Genomic DNA, 5,057 nt, shown 5'->3' on the forward strand with positions numbered 1-5,057 from the left:
AAGGGGTTCTTAAAAGCTGAGTCAGTCTTCTTTATTAATGAGTTTTTCTGAAGCTCTACCCTAATAAGATCCTGCCTAACCAACAATGGACAGAATTTAATTATATGGCCACATTTATTAGCAAGGGAGACTGGAAAACTAGTTTTCCAACCAAACAACTTTGTCATTCCCAATAAAATCAGGGATGTTTAGGGAAGAAAGTGAATTGGAAGTTCAGACAGCAACTGACAATCTCTGCCATAGTCTCCAGCAAAAGCCCCAAAGGCCGAATAAGGAGAGGGTAGCTTTGTCCATCTGGAGCTCAGTCTTAAAGGTCAAGGGAGAGTGAAGCTTTTCTAAGGGGTTCTCTGTGTGACTGTGATTCACAATTTGCCCCAATTGTTAAAGATTTTAACAATCCAGTGATAATTCCCTGCTCTCCGACCCTCTGGAGTGATCATTCCCCTGCTGTCAATGATAAAACCAAGAGGGTTGTTTTTTTGTTTTTTGTTTTGTTTTGTTTTTTTTTTTTTGAGATGAGATGGAGTCTCGCTCTATCACCCAGACTGGAGTGCAGTGGTGCTATCTCTGCTCACTGCAAGCTCCACCCCCGGGTTCATGCCATTCTCCTGCCTCAGCCTCCTGAGTAGCTGGGACTACAGGCACCCGCCACCACGCCCGGCTAATTTTTTTTGTATTTTTAGTAGAGACGGGGTTTCAACCTGTTAGCCAGGATGGTCTTGATCTCCTGACCTAGTGATCTGCTACCCTCGGCCTCCCAAAGTGCTGGGATTACAGGCGTGAGCCAACGCACCCAGCCCAAAACCAAGAGGTTTTGACAACAAGGAAGAGAGATGGTGACTTAGGGAAAGTTCCTGGCTAATGCTCTGGTCTGTATAAAGTTAGCCATTCACCAAGTATTTATTGAGCACCTACTACATACCAAGCCTTGTCCTAGGAATAGGGGATATTAGGCTGGGCGCAGTGGCTCACACCTGTAATCCCAACACTTTGGGAGGCTGAGGTGGGAGGATCACTTGAGCTCAGGAGTTTGAGACCAGCCTGGGCAACATGGCGAAAACCCATCTCTACCAAAAATACAAAAAAATCAGCCGGGCATGATGGCGCACACCTGTAGTCCCAGTGACATGGGAGGCTGAGGTGGAAGGATCACTAGAGCCCCAGACGTCAAGGTTGCAGTGAGCCATGATTGTGCCACTGCACTCCAGCCGAGACAGAGTGAGACCCTGTCTCAAAAAAAGAGAAAGCAATAGGGGATATTGTAGTGAACAACATACCTGCCCTTAAAGTCCAGTGGGAGAGATGAACATTAAATATATATTTACAAAACATTCAATTACAATCATAATGCCACAGCAGAAAAGTACAGGAAGAATTGTATAATATCATGTGTAGGTGGAGATGGGGAGAAACAGGTATTTTCATGCATTGCTTGACAGGGTAGATAAACCAGTACAACAATTTTAGGCCTGTGCTGTCTAAACAGTAGCCACTAGCCACAGGTGGCTGTTAAACACTAAATGCAACTAGTACAACTGAGGAAATGCATTTTTATTTATTTAATTTTCATTAATTTTAATTATAAAAACTGATGCTCAGTTTGACTACTGAAAAGCTTTTGAGTATGTTTGGAACAATTTTGTAAGTTTACTTTTTCAACTGAAAATGTTATCAAATCTAAATACAGGTTGAGTATCCCTTATCCAAAATGTTTGGGACAAGACGTATTTCAGATTGGTAATTGTTTTGAATTTTGGAATATTTGCATTATACTTCCTTACCAGTTCAGCATCCCTAATCCAAAAATCCAAAATGCTCCAAGGGACATTCCCTTTGAGCATCATGTCAGCTCTTAAAAATTTTGGATTTGGGATGCTAAACGTATATAGGTCAGTATCTCTCATAAAAGCCAGTGTTTGAATTGAGGTGTATCATGAGTATAAAATATATACCAGATTTTGAAAATTTATTTTTTTAAAAAAAGAAAATAAAATATCTCATTAGTAATTTTTATAATGGTTACATGTTGATATGACAATGTTTTAGATATACTGGCTTAAGTAAAAATATTAAGAAAATTAATTTCACCTCTTTTCCCTTTTTAAAATGTGATTACTACAAGATTTTAAATTACTGTCATGCATTGCTTAACAACAGGAATATGTTCTGATAAATGCCTTATTAAGTGATTTCATTATTGTGCAAATGTTATAGGGTGTATTTACACAACCTAGATGGTATAGCTAACTGCACACCTAGGCTGTATGAGATAGCCTAATGCTCCTAGGCTACAAACCTGTATAAGAAGTGACTGCACTGAATACTGTAAGCAATTGTAATACAATGGTAAGTACTTTTATATCTAAACATATGTAGTCATAGAAAAGGGACAGTAAAAATACAGTAATCTTATATATATACATGTGTGTGTGTGTGTGTATCTGTGTGTATATATGTGTGTGTGTCCCTATCTATGTATCTATCCATCTATATGCTCTTTGACCCACCAATTCCACTTCTCAGCATCCTCCTTAGAGAAGTACATGTACACGGCCGGGCGCGGTACCTCATGCCTGTAATCCCAGCACTTTGGGAGGCCAAGGTGGGCGGATCACAAGGTCAGGAGATTGAGATCATCCTGGCTAACACGGTGAAATCCCATCTCTACTAAAAGTACAAAAATATTAGCCGGGTGCAGTGGTGGGCGCCTGTAGTCCCAGCTACTCTGGAGGCTGAGGCAGGAGAAGGGCGTGAACCTGGGAGGCGGAGCTTGCAGTGAGCCAAGATCATGCCACTGCACTCCAGCCTGGGTGACAGAGCGAAACTCCATTTCGGAAAAAAAAAAAAAAAAAAAAGAAGTGCATGTACACAAGCAGTGTATGTATGAGGATGTTCACTGTGACATTGTGTATAATACAGAAGTGCTAGAAAGAACCTAGATATCCACCAACATAGGAATGATTTTTTTTGAAATGGTGCATCCATCCACAGTTTGAAATACTCTGCAGCAATTATAAAGAATTGGTTAGACCTGCATGTATCAAAATTAAAATATTTCCAAGATATAGTAAATGAGTCTCTGCTTCCTCTTCCCACAGTGGGACTCAGGATGTGTGACAGAGACTAGGTAGGAAAGGATGCATAGAAGAGGAAATGTTATGAGCAAATAATTGTTTCTTATCAGTTATCACATTTATGTTTTAAACTTTTCCTAATCTTTGTTCACAACAATGCCTTTTTTGGGTGCAATAATTCACAGATGAACTCATTTTGTCTCCCCCACCTACCTGTGAGTAGCACTTCTTCTGAGTGATTGACTGAATGTGGTTAAGTGTCTTGCCCAAGTTTTTACAGCTGGTACTAAACTTGGCTCCAAGTCAAGCACCCTTTGCACAGTCTGTGAAGTGGCATAGCCTCGTGGTGAAGCGTACAGTCTCAAGTCAGACTAAGGAGGGTTCCAGGTCTGGTTCTGCCACTTATATACGACTTAAGCCACTTTTCTTATCTTCTTATCTCTGAAATGGGGATTGCAAAAACAGCAACCACCTCACAGGATTACCGTGAGAGTTAAAATGAGCTAATGCATGTAATGCACTTACCACAATGCCTGGCAGGTAGCAATCACTCAATAGATGTTCATAATAATTGTTTTTTTTGAGACAAAGTCTCACACTGTCACGCGGGCTGGTGTGCAATGGGGAGATCTCGGCTCGCCACAGCCTCTGCCTCCTCGGTTCAAGCGATTCTCCTGCGTCAGCCTCCCGAGTAGCTGGGACTACAGGCACGCACCACCACACCCAGCTAATTTTTACATTTTTAGTAGAGATGGGGTTTCCCTATGTTGGCCAGGCTGGTCTCGAACTCCTGACCTCGTGATCTGCCCGCTTCAGCCTCCCAAAGTGCTGAGATTACAGGCGTGACCCACCGCGCCCGGCCGTTCATAATAATTTCTTATAATGCATGTGGTCATCTGCCTTTGCAGATTACATGCAACTCACTGCCTCCTAGTTACCCTTTGGACAGCCCAGAGAATCGTAGGGGAAGTCAACTCTCTTAAGTTTCTCTACTAGCAAAGATACTGTCCACATAGAGGACCTTTGGAAATAGGAGGAAGGCACGTTTCTGATTGTCCCAATGACAGGTGGGGAGGGACACTACTACTGGCATATGCACCAAATGTTCTGTAATGTGTATGACAGTCCTCTACAAAAATAGCTGTGCCAAGGGCTGGACGCGGTGGCTCACACCTATAATCCCAGCACTTTGGGAGGCCGAGGTGGGCAGATCACGAGGTCAGGAGATCAAGACCATCCTGGCTAACACGGTGAAAGCCTGTCTCTCTAAAAATACAAAAAATTAGCCATGTGTGGTGGCATGTGCCTGTAGTCCCAGCTATTCAAGAGGCTGAGGCAGGAGAATCCCTTGAGCCCAGGAAGCGGAGATTGCAGTGACCTGAGATCGTGCCACTGCACTCCAGCCTGGGCGACAGAGCGAGACTCTGTCTCAAAAAAAAAAGAAAGAAAGAAAAAGAAAAAAAATAGCTGTGCCATGCAAAATACAAATATCACCCCTTTTGTGAAACACTGGAACTGCTGAAGGAAAATAATGATGGCAATGTTGTGCCTTCTTTTTGTCTTTAAATAAACTAAACAAGTAGATTGTTTGATTATTTACAAATATATTTCTAGGCCAGGCGAGGTGGCTCATTCCTGTAATCCCAACACTTTGGGAGGCTGAGATAGGAGGCTTGCTGGAGGCCAGGAGTTCAAGACCAGCCTGGGCAACATAGTGAGATCCTGCCTCTACAAAAAAAAAATAAAAAATATTAGCCAAGTGTGATGGCACATGCCTGTAGACCCAGCTGTTTGGAAGGCTGAGGCAGGAGGATTACCCGAGCCCAGGAGTTTGAGGTTGCAGTGAGTTATGATCACACCACTGGACTCCAACCAGGGTGACAAATGAGACCTATCTCTAAAAAAAAAAAAGAGAGAAGAAAAATTACATAATATATATATATATTTCTAAACTTGCTCATTTCCCTCATCAACTGGATTCAA

At 42.3% G+C, this 5,057-nt stretch overlaps 1 protein-coding gene across 1 annotated transcript in view; it reads left to right on the forward strand.

The window, feature by feature from the left end:
- Positions 1-5,057, forward strand: part of BPIFC (BPI fold containing family C) — a gene marked incomplete at its 5' end in the record, with an annotated part of 40,055 nt that overhangs the window by 1,371 nt on the left and 33,627 nt on the right. The gene's annotated exons all lie outside the window — the stretch shown is intronic.

This window comes from Colobus angolensis, unplaced genomic scaffold, assembly GCF_000951035.1.
Source record: "Colobus angolensis palliatus isolate OR3802 unplaced genomic scaffold, Cang.pa_1.0 Scaffold789, whole genome shotgun sequence".
Classification (NCBI taxonomy): Eukaryota; Metazoa; Chordata; class Mammalia; order Primates; family Cercopithecidae; genus Colobus; species Colobus angolensis.